This window comes from Danio aesculapii, unplaced genomic scaffold, assembly GCF_903798145.1.
Source record: "Danio aesculapii unplaced genomic scaffold, fDanAes4.1, whole genome shotgun sequence".
Taxonomy (NCBI): domain Eukaryota; kingdom Metazoa; phylum Chordata; class Actinopteri; order Cypriniformes; family Danionidae; genus Danio; species Danio aesculapii.
The window spans coordinates 86,620-103,996 of record NW_026613631.1 but is presented as its reverse complement, the minus strand read 5'-3'; the positions used below and the strand labels follow the sequence as shown (position 1 = coordinate 103,996).

At 35.3% G+C, this 17,377-nt stretch overlaps 1 pseudogene; it reads left to right on the top strand.

Annotated features, from left to right (window-relative positions):
• The first annotated feature begins 448 nt into the window (after nt 1-448).
• LOC130219961 (casein kinase II subunit alpha'-like) lies at nt 449-16,599 on the top strand (annotated as a pseudogene).
• The last annotated feature ends 778 nt before the right edge of the window (nt 16,600-17,377 follow it).

The window sequence follows — 17,377 nt, the reverse complement described above, 5'->3', positions numbered from 1 at the left end:
TAAAGCTATCATGGGTTTCCGGGTCAAACCGTAACAGTCCGTTTTTTCCTGCAGCAGCACGGGGGGGATTGGTCCGGAAAACCCGAACCCCGCTTACAAGCACAGCACTGCACGGGATTCTAAACGTTTTTTCGCGATTCCTGCATAACGGCTACGCACGCGACGTCACTGTGACACGGTTTTTAGCGGAGATCGGTTAAACATCGATCTCTAGTCCACCGCCTCCCGTTCTCTCCGTCTCTCTCTAACCAGTCAATATCCAGCTTAGGCAGTGGTTAGTTAAATTCTACTCACTCCGTGGACTATATTTTCCAACGCCACTTGCTCCAGACTGAGAGGAATCACATCCTGGCGCTTTTTGTTTTTCTTCTCGGATCTCTATGCTTTGGATTTAGGGATTTGGGGCCCCTTTGGGGTGGTGGGGGGGTTTAACCCACAATAATAGATTTAAACAAACCCCCCCGCCTATTATCTATTTTTAAACTTTTCACAAAACTTCACACATTCAGATCGGAAATAGACATCGCATTCGCACTACCAGAGCATTTCACAGACTATCCACCATTCATTTTCAACCCTCGGAGCTCCAGGCGGTCAGAGCGCCGCTGTCAAGCCGGGGAACGAGCGCTGCTCAGCGGCCACCGCGCTTTATCTTTACCGCCGCTGCTATCAGATATCACACCGCCTCAATCGGATACAATCACACCCTATTTCCTGGCTGGTCTACCCATAATCGCTGATTTTTCGTTTGTTGTGTGTGTGTGCGCGCGTGTTTATCTATTTTATTTTATTTTTGCGTGTTTTGGTTTGGATTTGGAGATTTCTCGCACACCCTGAGCCCCGTCACGCGCCATGCCCGGCCCGGTGGCCGGTAGTAAGTCTCGGGTGTATGCCGATGTCAACACTTTGAAGAGCAGGGATACTGGGACTATGAGGCCCACGTGCCCACCTGGAGGTGAGAGATTAAGCTATAAAAAGCCCGAGTGCATCATCATCCAATGTTGTGTGTCTCAAAACCAGCTGCCTATCCGTGCGCGTTTTGCGTGTGGTTTTTATGCGTGTGTCTGCTGCTTTCCTTTGCGCAGTAGGTTCGCTATCGATCGTGCTGGGAAAGTCATCAATCTGCGATCGAGCAGCCCCTGTTTGAGCTGCTGATGATGATGATGAGAGGATGACATGAACGGATTTACAGATGCAGCGTTAGAGAGAGCTGTGTGTGTCCTCTTCAAACCACAGATTTTATGCAAATGCACTCATTCCCTCAAGTGTGCAATGCACATCTAGTAATTACCATTCTAAACCAGTGTACTAATAGAACATTTAGTGGTTTTAATGGTTGGATTCCTCTGAAGGAGTTAATGTGTTTCTGTTTTGCACGGTGCACATATATAATTACAAGCTTGATGAATACGCTGTCATTATTTAGGATTTTTTCGTTGTTCCCCCCCGTGGAACATGAAATTATAATACTTTAGCATTTTTCATGCAGCTCTACATTCAAGGAACTGATCATGGGATAGGGATAGTTCACCACCAAAAATGAACATTCTGCCACCATTTACTCACCCTTTACTTGTTTTAAACATTTATGAGTTTCTTCTGTTGAACACAAGATAACATGTTTTGATAACAGCCAACCATTAATATTCATAATAGGAACCAAAGTACTATGGAACTCAATGATTACTGGGTTCCAGCATTCTTATCTATCTATCTATCTCTATCTATCTATCTATCTATCTATCTATCTATCTATCTATCTATCTATCTATCTATCTATCTGTCTATCTGTCTGTCTGTCTGTCTGTCTGTCTGTCTGTGTGTTTTAGCATTTTTCATGCAGCTCTACATTCAAGCACTGATCATGGTGACTAAGATAACACTTTAATGGTTATTTGTGTTGGGTGGATTCATTTAAAGGACAGTTCACACAAAAAACGAGAATTCTGAAAATCCTTATTCAAAACTGTTTGAGATTCTTTCATCTCTTGATTACAAAGATTTATATACCGAATGATGTTGTGAAAAAGCTATTGATTTGGACTTTTGCTATGATTTTTCCCCCAACATTCTTTAGAATCTCTTGTTTTGTGTTCAACAGAACAAAGATATCCATAAAAGTTTGCAACCACTTGTGTGTGAGTAAATGATGAATTCTCGTTTTTGGGTGAAATTTCACTTTAATCCTCCTGTCGTGTTCACATTCTGCCCTTTACTTTAGTGTTCCCGGTCAAAAATGACCGGTCTGTTTTAACTGCTCTTATTATTTAGCACAAAAATCATTTTTCTCCACCAATTTTTTATTCAACATTCTTTAGCTGTGAACAATGTCTCAAAGTAGTGTTTAACATTTACAGAATTAGACACAAAATAACTGCAATGAAAAAAATAGGCGCTAAAATATATTACAAAATGAGCAATAGATGACAGAAATCGAAATGATTTGTTTCATTACTAATAGACAGCTCGCTAAAATAACTATCACAGGGTAAGACCAAAGAAATTGAAATTTTAATCCATCTGAATGATTTATCAACCAGCAAAGCACAAACAAAATGCTACCCTTTCCTGTGTTCTGAGTGATCAAATTTTCAGTCCTTCAAGTGTACTAATATAGGGAATAGTGACTGAGGGACACAGAACTAGCACTAGTTATACTTTGGTCATTTTTTTAACGATATAATAATGGTCTAATATAATAAAGTACTTGTTGCTAAGCTAAAAGTGCTCCTGCTAGACTCAGAGATTGACTGAATGGAGATTGGCAGAAAGAAAGAAAGGGAAAATAGGGCTAAAAAACTAAAATATTATAGATAATATCTATCTATCTGTCTGTCTGTCATTCTATCTGTCGTTCTATCTTTTATCATTCTATCGTTCTATTTATCTATCATTCTATCCATCATTCTGTCTGTCTGTCTGTCTGTCTGTCTGTCTCTGTCGCTCTGTCGTTCTATCTATCGTTTTATCTATCGTTTTATCTGTCTGTCCGTCCGTCTGTCCGTCTCCGTCCTCCGTCCGTCCGTCCGTCCGTCCGTCCGTCCGTCCGTCCGTGTCCGTCCGTCCGTCTATCTATCTATCTATCTATCTATCTATCTATCTCTATCTATCTATCTACTACTATCTCGATCTATCTATCTCTACTATCTATCTATCATTCTGTCTATCTATCTGTCTGTCTGTCTGTCTATCTATCTATCTATCATTCTGTCAATCTATCTATCATTCTGTCTATCTATCTATCTATCTATCTATCTATCTATCTATCTATCTATCTATCTATCTATCTATCTATCTATCTATCTATCTATCTATCTATCTATCTCTCTATCTATCTCTATCTATCTCTCTATCTGTCTATCTATCTATCTATCATTCTGTCTGTCTATCTATCTATCTATCTATCTATCTACTATCTATCTATCTATCTATCTATCTATCTATCTATCTATCTACTATCTATCTATCTATCTATCTATCTACTATCTATCTATCTATCTATCTATCTATCTATCTATCTATCATTCTGTCTATATCATTCTGTCTATCTATCTATCTATCTATCTATCTATCTATCTATCTATCTATCTATCTATCTATCTATCTATCTATCTATCTATCTATCTATCTATCTATCTATCTATCTATCTGTCTGTCTGTCTGTCTGTCTGTCTGTCTGTCTGTCTGTCTGTCTGTCTGTCTGTCTGTCTGTCTGTCTGTCTGTATGTGTATGTGTCTGTCTCCGTCTGTCCGTCCATCCGTCCGTCCATCCGTCCGTCCGTCCATCCGTCTGTCTATCCATCTGTCTGTCTATCTATCATTCCATCCATTACCATCCATCCATCCATCCGTCTGTCTATCTGTCTGTCCATCCGTCTGTCTGTCTATCTATCATTCCATCAATCTTTCTACTTTTTAAAAACATTTTGTGGTATGTAAGGTTACTTTTGGAATTTAACATTTTCTCATGAAACCAGAGATCTCAATACAGAGCAATTATTTTTTTAGAGTATAAGCCCAGTTGTATTTACTGTAGTTTACTGAGTCATCTTAATCCATAAACATGTAAAAAAAATTTGCACGTGCAAGGCTCTCTAATAGTGCTGTTTGCCTTATTACTATTGTTAAGAAGCACTTTAAGCAGCAGACCAATGCTTAAAATGTCGTCTTTGGCTCTGTCCCTCGACAGAGATGTCAGTCAGCCCTCATCTGACAGGGGAAATGATGGGCTTGGTCATTTTCACAGATGGTTGCTGTGTTTCAGCCCGCTTCATGTTCGCAGAAAGCCGTGTGTTTGCGAGCTGGGCTGGAGATGTTGGTTTCTGATGTCGATTCTTTCTATCTCTGACTGGCATGTGAATCTGTGTGCCACCTGCAGCAACCAGGAGGATTACCAGCTGGTACGGAAGCTCGGGAGGGCAAATACAGCGAGGTCTTCGAGGCCATCAACATCAACAATAATGAAAAGGTTGTGGTCAAAATCCTCAAGGTGAGAGTTTACGTTCAGTGTGTGTTTATCATGAGTACTGTTTTCTGTCTATTTATGGCTGCAGAATGTTTCCATATCTGAATTGTTTTCTTCAAGAAGGGTTCATATTTAGTAGCTTTAGACTTTTGAATATAGTTGATGATTGAATTTGATACTGTAAAAATGTAAGATGAAATTTATTGCAATTTAAACTTTCTATTTGAATATAATTTTAATTTAAAATATACTTTTACAGTTATTTTTGCTTTATTTCTATAATACAAAAATGTTAATGTGTTTATGTCATATAAAACCACATAATTTCTTTTGTGTCACATAATTCTTCAGAAAATTCTAACGTTAAGGATTTTTTTAAATTAGTATCATTGTTGAAAACTTAGCATTATGCTTTGATTTATTTTTCTTCAGGTTTGATAACAAGCATTAAGAAAGAAATGTATTTAAAATAGAAATGGTTTGTTTACAAATAGGGATGCAACGATTATAGATTTTGGTTGTCCATTATAGTCTGAGGAATAATCATGGTTTCACGGTTATCACGATTATTATCATATGCATTAATTAATTTCAAAACACTACTAGTTTAGAAAATCACATAAAAACTCTTTTATTGCGGCTCAGTAACCAAATAATACAGCAAAGATAATAATTAAAACAATCAATAGTCCATTTCTCTTTTGAATTAAATATAAGTGAAACTTTTTTGACATTTAAACATAAGTAATAATTTTACACTGAAAAATAAATGACAGAACAATTATAAATAAATGAAGACATTAAGTATTTTTAAAAGTTTTTGTCTGATGTAAATCTAAGCTACATTTTATCACATAAGTATGTCCCTGAGAACAAATGTAGACAAATTCTGCTAAACCTCTGTCTGAAAGGCACTTTTGATCAACTATATTACAAATTGTTTGGTATTTTCATTTTGTGTTTTTTTTTTCTTTGGGATGAAGCTGATCTGTCAGTTCTTGTCATGTGACTTGCGGTGCACTCGTGTCATTCTTTTACTAGGGGCGCCTGAAAAGCATGATCAGGTTCCGCTTCCAATATGCGCGTGCAAACCGGACGCCTCCATTGGAAACAACGAAGATGGCCCTTAGTTAATAGCCTCAGCCATAGTTAATCCAGTGTGCATGGTATTAGCCTCGGTGTACATGCTCAGGACTTTGAACTAGCACACAGTTTGTATAACTTTTAGTTGCAGCAGTTTTGTTTGTGCAGAAACGCTGTGTTTAGAACCCTTTACGATTAATTAACTGTGACTAATTAAGCAGTTTATAGTGAAATCAGGTAATCGAAGCATCCCTATTTACAAAACAGCGACATACCCCATCTAAACATGATGCGTATATGCAGACGTTTGCATCTTAAAAGGGCAGTTTTTCTAGTCTGAAAACAGTGAGCTCGTTTTGATGACTCATCTCGCACTCTTGGGCATGTCCAGTGTCTTGTCCAATCAAACAGTCTCTGTAATGAGAACATTCTTCCTTGAAATATTGTTATTATTAATGGCAATAGCAAATGAAGTGTCACAGTTTTGAAGAGATTAAAAGTTTAAAAATTTTTCAAACTATTCTTAGGTGAAAATGATTAGCCCTCCTATATAATATTTTTTCGATTATCTACTGAACAAACCATCATTATACAATGACTTGGCTAATTACCCTAGCTTGCCTAGCTAATCTAATTAACCTAGTATTTTTTTTGTCTGATTAAGCCTTTAAATGTCACTTTAAGCTCACACCAATCACGTTTTTCGCGCGTTGAGAGCTGCATCTTTTGAATGGTTTACTAACGGCCGTGAGCGTTTTGTGCTCTGCTTATGCGCGCCTCACGTTTTACTTGCGTGCTGCACCTCACGTTTTTGCTCTTGCATGCGGTGCGCTCGCAGTTGAAAAAAGTCAATTCTGAGTGGAAAAACAGGGTGTCCGCAGGATCGTAAATGTATTAAAAGTTGATAAATCAATTATGAGAAATTAAGGCCCTTAAAAGGTATTACGAAGCCTTTTACGGGGTCTAACAAGACCTTTTTGAGGTCTTAAATTTCAGTTCAAGCGTTGTACAAAGTGTTTGACTACCAAAAAGTATAAATATATTTATTTTCATCCTAATATTAACAATGGCATGCTCTATCCAAGCGTTTGGTTCGAGTCGGGACGTGTCCGGCCAAGCTCCTCCGTTCGGGTGATGTCACGTAATTTGCGACAAACGCTGAAGGTTATGTGACGCTCTCACATGTAGCAAAACCATAAACAGACAGCAAAATGGGAAAATGTAAGCTTGCAAACTCCTGGTTGGAGAAAGAGGAGTTTAAACAGTGTCTGAAGCCTCTTGCTGAAAACAACAGTTATGTATTCTTTCAAGCTTTGTTTCTTCCGAGCTTATCTGAGTTCTGTTGTGTGGTTGTGCTCCATTGATTTATTTAATTACAACTGTTTATTAAGTTAAAGGTTTGATTAGAACTTACATTGGCGATGAGGTCCTAAATATTCTGAGAAGGTCTTTCAAAATTCTTAAAAAGGTATTGAATTTACCTTTGGGATTCCTGCATATACCCTGAAAAAGTGTGCTATGTCACTGGCGTTATTTTATTGTCCAATCAAATGAAAGCAGAGGCGGGGTTTCCATTGATTGTTAAGATTACTACGAAGACTTTAAAGATGGAGGAAAGACGTGGTCACAATTGTATCAGTCCGCTTGTTAAGTCGTGACGTATCAGTGATGTATGATGAAATACTGTTTCCGGGTCCATGCCGCTACTCAATTGAATTGAGAAAATATTTGTTTATGATCACTTTTTAGTCATATCACATATTAAAATAATATTTCTATAAAATCATAGTGTACCATCAGTCTCTGAACTTGCTGCATCACAAATGCCAAAATTTTAACAGTTTACAAAAAATTAATCACTTTCTGGCCATCGGATATTAGGCATTGAGATATATATAGTGATCGTGATTTTCTAAAGTAATACATTGTTTTTGTTATTACCATTTGTTGAGTCTCCTCATACAGTTTCAGTTTGATATAGCGATTGGACCCGGAAGCCACTTCATGTGACATCACACTTAAAAAGCAGATATCAACATTGCACAATACACAGCTGGTTCAGTGGTTGCCTAGCGACATAAAAAGCGCATCGCTCTTCTTTTTGCTTGTCAACAAAAGAGGCAGTGTGGTGGTGCTTATGTTTTTAGAACGGAAAGCAAGTTCTGTGTGATCGGACCCCTAATGGGTTAGTTTGGAAGCTTCAATCAATCAATCAATCAATCAATCAATCAAACTTTATTTATATAGGCCCTTAATACAACCAGGAGGCTGCCCAAAGTGCTTTACAGTATTAAAGACAAAAATAAATTAAAAGACATAAAATGTCAAAAGCAAGTCTAAATGAATAGGTTTTAAGTTTAGCTTTAAACAGCGCCATATCTGTGATGCGAAGTTCTAAAGGGAGGGTATTCCACAGTTTCGGACCTGCCACTGCAATGAACGATCACCCCATTGTTTATACCTGGATCCGGGGACCTCCAGCAACAACTGACCTGCTGATCATAAGGCCCTCTTCAAAATAAAAGCCACTTTCCAACACAGTTGTATGGAAGAGTCAGGATACAAGTTAAAATTTTTTAAAAAGTCATATACACAGAGGGTGGATTGGGGGTGTGTAAATGATTTGGTAATTTTCATTTTTGGCTAAACTATTCCTTTAGGACGTGTATTGTTTCATGTTGCGTGTTGTTACATCACTGCTTTCTATAATAGCCTGTCAAGAAAAAGAAGATCAAGAGGGAGATCAAGATCCTGGAGAACCTGCGAGGGGGAACCAACATCATTCAGCTAATGGACACAGTAAAGGACCCTGTGGTACGTTCTCCATCTTGCTTGTCTTCCGTTGGCCAATCAGAGCAGACATTTTGTCCCAGGAGGGGTTTGATTTTTTTCTCTCTGAAGATTGTGGGTGGACAGCATTCGAGACAAATTGCCTTTTTCTAGCTTACAGGCCCAGATTTGTTTTTAGGTTGGAATTGGTTGTGTAAAAACTTTCTCTCACTCACTATCTTTCAGCTCCCACAGCTGAATGAACTACCAATTACTCTGGCGTATGCTTTTTTTGTGGTGGATGCTCTTCCAGCCGCATAAAACCGTTGAGTGAAACTATATAATCTAATTGGAAATAAGGCAGCATGGTGGCTTAGTGGTTAGCACTGTCACCTCACAGCAAGAAGGTCGCTGGTTTGAGTCCCAGCTGGGCCAGTTGGCATTTCTATGTAGAGTTTAGATGTTCTCCCTGTGTTGGTGTGTCTGCCCATGTGTCCGGTTTCCCCCGCAGTTCAAAGACTTGTCTTATAGGTGAATTGAATAAATAAAATTAGCTGTAGGGGCATCCGCTTTGTTAAACATATGTTGGAATAGTTGGTGATTCATTCCACTGTGGAAATAGAGACAAAGCCGAAGGAAAATGAATATGAATAATTGGAAATAAGATATTTGCCATTCAACCCTACGCAAACTATTCATAATGATTTCCAAATTGTTTTGTGGATTCATATGAGATCATGTGAGTATGACTGAGAATCACAGCAAAGATTATGGAAAAATGAGGTGCAGCCAGTCGTGATGCTTTTGTTCTCAATGTGCTGCTGTTTATTCCTGATTGTGATCACAGTGAATGCTTGATGGTGTCTGTTAATGCTTTCTATTGTTGATTTGAAGGACTTCCCTTTTCTGATTGTTCATCTCTTTTTCTCTTTTCTGTCGGTTTCTCTCGAATCATTCTACAGTCTCGAACGCCTGCGCTTGTCTTTGAATGCATCAATAACACAGATTTTAAGGTATTTTTTTATCTATCTATATCTATCTATCTATCTATCTATCTATCTATCTATCTATCTATCTATCATCTATCTATCTGTCTGTCTGTCTGTCTGTCGTCTGTCTGTCTGTCTGTCTGTCTGTCTGTCAATCCATCTATCGTTCTGTCGTTTTGTCTATCGTTCTATCTATCTATATATCGTTCTATCTATCTATCGTTCTATCTATGTTAATGTATAATTAGTTTGTGTTTATTTTTCCATTTAATAAGAGATAATCATTTAAAGTGTTGAATTATTTTGAAATAAATGTTAATACCGACCAATAAGAATCCAGAAACTGTTTATCAATTATTTAACAGCTTATTTAAATTGAATCCTTTGCTACGTACCTATTCCCTTTACTTTCCTTCTCATTAGGAGCTGTATCAGAAATTAACAGATTATGATATACGTTTTACATGTATGAACTACTAAAGGTAAGGCCACAATCATGTGCTTCAGTAGCGTGATTTTTCAAGGCTTTCACTTGGTTGTTAAAGTTTGTTTATTCTTTGACTGACAGGCTCTGGACTACTGCCACAGTATGGGGATCATGCACCGTGATGTCAAACCCCACAATGTTATGATCGATCACCAATTAAGAAAGGTAATATTGTAGTTTTTGATCGTTATTAACCCTGAACTGGATTTAGGACTTTTAAAGTACATTTCAGAGTGATTTTGAGTAAAAAATATTCCCTTAATGTTAATTCTGTATTTATTGGGTTTACTCCCCAGCAGAGGGCATCAGAGTACTGGTTTCTGTTTGAGATGTGAGGTGGTGTTTCAGATGTCGATTTGCAGTGTCATGTTTGTGTGTTTTTGATGCAGCTGAGGTTGATAGACTGGGGTCTCGCTGAGTTTTATCACCCTGCACAAGAGTACAATGTCAGAGTGGCTTCACGCTATTTCAAGGGTCCAGAACTGTTGGTGGACTACCAGGTAAAATGGTCTTTATGAAATAAACACATTAGTTGTGTAGGATTGTTTTGCACATTTCAAATTTAACCACAATTCTGGATTGAAAATACTTTTAGCACACTTTACCACTTTATTCAAATTGAGATTAAATATATTTAGTTACTTTACATTTCATCTGAATCTGGAAACATAAAGTAACTTTTACATTCTGTCCAAATCCAGATTAGAAATATCAAGCTACTTTAACGCACTATTCAAATCTGGATAAAAAAATATAAAAAATAACGAGTTACACTTTATACTATACTATATTTTATTATATTATGCTACTTTATACGTTATACTATATCCAAATCTATTATAGTAATATAGTGTAATATTTTGTTACACTTGATTTAAAAAAAGTCTGGATTTAAAAAAGTTACTTCAAAAGTGTCCAAATGTGAATTGGAAATCTTAAATTACATTTACACTATTTCCAAATCTGGATTAAACATAGTCACTTTTACATTTTGTCCAAATCTATAAAAAATGAGTTATGCTTTATTCAAATCTGGATTAAAAACAAAGTAATGTAAAATTTTGTCCAAATAGTAGAAATATTGAGTTACATTAACACTATATTCAAATCAGGATTAAGCACAAAGTCTCTTTTACATTTTGTCAACATCTAGAATTAAAATAGTGAGTTACACTTTATTCAAATCTGGATAAAAAAAAAAAAAAAACTTCAAAATTTTGTTCAAATCTAGATTAGAAATATTAAGTTACATTTACGCTATATCCAAATCTGGATTAAACACATATTTAGTGTTACATTTTGTCCAAATCCAGATAAAAAATATTGATTTACACTTTATTCAAAGCTTTATAAAACACAATGTAACTAGTAAATGTAAATTGTCCAAATCTGTATTAAACACAGATTTAGTTTGACATTTTGTTCAAATCCTGATAAACGATATTGAGTTACACTTTTTCAAATTTGGATTAAACGTAGTCACTTTTATATTTTGTCCCAATCCAGATTAGAAATATTGAGTTAAATTTACACTTTACCAAAATCTGGCTTTAAACAGCCACTTTCACATTGTGTCAAAATCCAGATTAAAAATATTGAGTTATACCATTGAAAAACAAGTTTCTTAACTTCAAAAGTTTGTCCAAATCTGGATTAGAAATATTGAGTTATGTTTACACTACATCCAAATCTGAATTAAGCCCAAACTCACTTCACATTTTGTCAAATCCAGACTTAAAAATACTGAGTTACACTTTATTTAAATCAGGATAAAAGATAAAGTAGTTACAAAAAATGTTTGTCCAAATATGGATTAGAAATATTAGTTACATTTACATTATTCAAATCTAGATTAAACACAAATAACTTTTACATTTTGTCCAAATCTGGATTAGAAATATCAAGATACTTTAACGCACTATCCAAATCTGGCTTGAACCCCAGGTTAGTTTGACATTTTGTCCAGATCAAAAATATTGAGTTACACTTTATTCAAATCAGGATAAAAAACAAAGTAACTTAAAAAATGTTGTCTAAATCTAGATTAGAAATATTAAATTACATTTAAACTATATCTAAATCTGTATTAAGCTGTCACTTTTACATTTTGTCGAAATCCAGATTAAAACTATTGAGTTACACTTTATTCAAATCTGGATTGAAAATAAAGTAAATGTAATTTTTTTTTTCCAAATCTGGTTTAGAATAATCGAGTTAGTTTTACACTATATCCAAACTTAGATTAAACACATATTTTTAGTGTTACATTTTGTCCAAATCCAGATTAAAAATGTTGATTTACACTATTCAAACCTTGATTAAACAAAACGTAACATTTTTATTTTATTCAAGTCTGGATCAAACACAAATTTTGTTTGACACTTTGTCCAAACCCAGGTTAAAACTATTGAGTTACACTTTATTCAAATCTGAATAAAAAAACAAAGTAACTTCAAAAAGTGTCCAGATATGGATTAGAAATATTGAGTTACATTTACACTATATCCAAATCTGGATTAAACATAGTCACTTTTACATTTTGTTGAAATCTAGACAAAAAATAACGAGTTACACTTTATTCAAATCTGGATTAATCACTTAAAATTTGGTCCAAATCTGGATTTGACATATTGTTACATTTACACCATATCAAAATCTAGATTAAACACAAATTCACTTTCACATTTGTCAAAATCCACATTATATATTGAGTTACATTTTATTTAAATCAGGATAAAAACAAAGTAACTTCAAAAAGTTGTCCAAACCTGGATTATAAATATTGAGTTACATTTACATTATTCAAATCTGGATTAAACACAAAGTTAGTTTTACATTTTGTCCAAACCTGGATTATAAATATTGAGTTACATTTACACTATTCAAATCTGGATTAAACACAAATTTAGTTTTAAATTTTGTCCAAATCTGGATTAGAAATATTAAGTTACATTTACACTATTCAAGTGTGGATTAAAAACAAAGTTTAACGTTTTGTCCAAATCTGAATTAGAAATATTGAGTTTATTTTACATTTATAATAAAACATTGAAATGTCTTTCCATTTGACTAAACTTGGTACAATCATTTTTTTTGTTACTTTTGCCTTTTACTCAAATCTGGATTAAAAAATTGTTACTTTTGCATTTTGCCCAAATCTGGATTAAAAACATTGTTACTTTCGCATTTTGCCCAAATCTGGATTAAAAACATTGTTACTTTTGCATTTTGCCCAAATCCGGATTAAAAACATTGTTACTTTCGCATTTTGCCCAAATCTGGATTAAAAACATTGTTACTTTTGCATTTTGCCCAAATCTGGATTAAAAACATTGTTACTTTCGCATTTTGCCCAAATCTGGATTAAAAACATTGTTACTTTTGCATTTTGCCCAAATCTGGATTAAAAACATTGTTACTTTCGCATTTTGCCCAAATCTGGATTAAAAACATTGTTACTTTCGCATTTTGCCCAAATCCGGATTAAAAACATTGAGTTTTACATTTGACATACCTTTGAATAAAAATTGGATTTTATAGATCATTTTATTAGTCTTGATTAATAATTTGAAATTACATATAAATTATAATTTACGCAAATCTGCATTAAAAACTGAATTAAAACTTGAAGTAACATGTAGACAGTTGTTTACTTTGACAACACCAGCACTAATGTAAAATTCCACAGATTTTTGTCATTAAGTAGTTCACCCAGAATTGCGAAACTTTGCTGTATATATTTAACCCTTACAATCTTATCTTTAGATCAGAATCTGTCTGACACTGTTGTCAAAAGAAAACCAACAATGAAAACCTGTCAGTAATAGTCAGATTGACATAAAATAAACAATGTGTTGTATTGTGTGCACAGATGTATGACAGTCTGGACATGTGGAGTCTGGGCTGCATGCTGGCTAGTATGATCTTTCAGAAAGAGCCCTTCTTTCATGGCCAAGACAACTATGACCAGGTGATTAGCGAAGTGGATTGTTCATTCGATTGATTATAAACAGAGTGAATGCATCACACGCAACACTACATCTGATTTATTTTGATTTCCTTGTTTCGCCAGTTGGTGCGGATTGCAAAAGTTCTTGGAACAGATGAGTTATTTGGATACCTGCGCAAATACCACATCGAACTGGATCCACGATTTAAAGATCTGCTTGGCCAGTGAGTACCAAAAGAGGGCGCCATGGAGGCATTTCAGATTTAAAAATAAATAAAAAAAAAAAAAAAAAAAAAAAAAAAAAAAATATATATATAGATATATATATATATATATATATATATATATATATATATATAATATATATATATATATATATATATATATATATATATAAACACAACAATAATGTAGTAATTATCAAATCTTTAGGCTTTGGCACTATTTTAGATACATATTTTGTTCTGTGTACATATTGTAATACGTACAGGTCTAAACAAGTATGTTTTACTTCTCTTTAAATATATCTGCTACTCTTAATTATGAAGGTTATTATTAAGGTTGACATTATTTGTGAACCTGGACCACAAAGCTTATGCTGCACAGTTATATTTTTGGAAACAGGATCAAAATTGTTCACTTTTTTATCATTTGATTTTTAAGATTTTCTTGATTTTGTTGATTTCCTACCATAAATACAATAAAACATCACTTAATATGCACTTCATTTACTCTGCTTTAAAGGTGATTTTCTCAATTATTAGTTCAGTTTGAAGCCTCAGATATTCAAGTAGTTGCATCTCAGCCAATTATTGTCTTATTCTAACAAACTTTACATCAATATAAAGATTATAGATTATGTATTCAGGTGTAAAGCGCTTAATTTACACCTAAGGCTTATTTTGTGCTCCAGGGTCACATTTTACAAATATTTGGGATTTGCAGATACTTGCATTTAATAATCTTTCTATGTATATAAAAGCATTTTTTTGTACATTTAAATTAGCAGGGACGGTCTTGTGTTTGATCATGTTGTTAAATTAGTAGCAAGTAAAGTACATTATTAAAGTAATTTATTAATTTTATAAAAGATTTACTAATATATGTGTGTATATATATATATATATATATATATATAATATAATATATATTATATATACTCTCACCACCCCCATTTTGCCTTCACAACTGCCTTAATCATTCGTGGCATAGATTCAACAAGGTACAGAAAATATTTCTCAGAGATTTTGGTCCATATTGACATGATAGCATCACGCAGTTGCTGCAGATTTGTCGGCTGCACATCCATGATGCGAATCTCCTGTTCCACCCACATCCCAAAGGTGCTCTGTTAGATTGAGATCATGTGACTGGAGGCCATTTGAGTACAGTGAACTCATTGTCATGTTTAAGAAACCATCTGAGATCATTTGCGCTTAATGACATGGCGCGTTATCCTGTTGGAAGAAGCCATCAGAAGTAGATGGCCGCTCACTGGATATTTTTTTCTTTTCTGACCATTCTCTGTAAACCCGAGAGAAGGTTGTGCATGAAACCCAGTAGAACAGCAGTTTCTGAAACTCAGACCAGTCCGTCTGGCACCAACAATCAACAAGCCACGTTCAAAGTCACTTAAATGACCTTTCTTCCCCATTCTGATGCTCTGTTTGAACTGCAGCAGATCGTCATGACCATGTCTACATGCCTAAATGCATCGAGTTGCTGCCATTTGATTGGCTGATTCAAAATTTGCATTAACGAGCAGTTAGACAGGTGTACCTAATATATCTCTCTCTCTCTCTCTCTCTCTCTCTTCTCTCTCTCTCTCTCTCTCTCTCTCTCTCTCTCTCGGGTTTCCGTTTGTGTGCGAGTGTGAGTGTGCATGGAGAGCTTGCGTCTCTTTTTTGTTTGATAATTACATGGTTGTGGGAATCTTGTCTTTTCTATCTACACGCATGTAAAATGTAAGACATCATTTATTGATTATTTGTTTCTAGATACGTTAAGAATTTATTGACAGTGGTATTGATTAAAAATTTCACGGCAAATGGCGTCCGTAGTGACGCCGCCGCTGTCCATTGGACACGGGGTTCGGTTTATTACGTAACCCGGGGTTACAATGGAAGAGGCTTTGCTTGCGGTAGGTGAACAGGTTGGTTATGATAACATAGCTTATGCATCTAGAATGAATAAAGCTACTGTTGTTTTTTTGAAAGAAGAGGCTTTTGTCTACACTCTGATTGAGAATGGGGTGTTCATCAATAATATGTTAGTTCAAGTATCACCGTTATCGGTGCCTTCAACTAGAGTGGTTATTTCAGGAGTTCCACCGTTTATTCCAAATGAATTGATTGAACAGGAATTGCGTAGGTTTGGTAAATTTGCAAGTGGTATTAAAACGGTGACTCTTGGATGTAAAGATGCTCGTTTAAAACATGTAATCTCGCTAAAGAGGCAAGTGTTCATGTTTTTGGAATCTCAGACACAGTCATTGGATGTTTCTTTTAACATCAAGCACGGAGGGGGATATTATACGGTGTATGCTAGCTCGGGGACTATGAAGTGTTTTGACTGCGGAGATGTGGGGCATAAACGTCTTTTTTGTCCCCATAGGGAGCAAGTAGAGCGTGTGGAAAGATCTGATGAAAAAACGATTGAAGGAGATAAAGATGATGTAGCATCAGGCAGTAGTTGTACTACACAGAACGAACAGGCATCTTATATGGCTAATGAGTTGGAAGTTCACAACGCTAGCAGTGAAAATAATGTTGTTGAACATTCAGAGCAGATGACTTTGGTGGATGATAAGGTGAGCACAAAAAGTGCTGAAAAAAGGAGCAAGAAGGAATGTTACTGATGATGTAGGTGAAGTTGTGCCAGACATGCAGGAGACAGTGGTTGTTAACGAAAGGAAGGACATATGAAACAATGCCGATCAATATTCGAAATAATGCAGAAAGTGATGCAGATGATTTGGAACAGATTGAGTCAGGTGGAGAAGGGTCTGAAGGGGTAGGTAGGTCGAGGGAGCTTTATTCATTAGAGGAGATTGATAATTTCCTTGATGAAACTTTTGGACAGTCTGTGAAGGTTGGAGATTACTTTGATGACATTAAAAAATTCATCAGGTCGGTTGCGCTTTTACAAAAAACAGTTTGTCTTGATTTGCTAGATGATAAGAAACGTTTCAGATTGAGAAAACATGTTACGAATTTAAACAAAGTCTCAAATTTAAATAGAACTCGAAAAGGTAAAAGGGTCCTTGCAAAATATAAGTGATGTCTGTCTTTAGCGTGTCACATGGTTGGGTATACTTTTGTTTCTGTCTGTCCCTTTCTCTTATAATATTGATGGGTAGTTTGAGAATTGTCTCTTTAAATATTAATGGAGGGAGGGATAAGCAGAAAAGAGAAATGGTAAAGCAAATAGTAAATATTAATAAACTTGATGTGATATTTCTTCAGGAGACACATAGCACTGCGAAAGATGAAGTTGAATGGGGTATAAATTGGGGAGGTCAAGTATTTTTAAGTCATGGGAGTAATGTTAGTGGAGGTGTGGCTGTGCTTTTCGCTAAAAGTTTAAAAGTAAATATTTTGAATTGTCTTACAATTGTTAATAGTCGAGGTTTAATG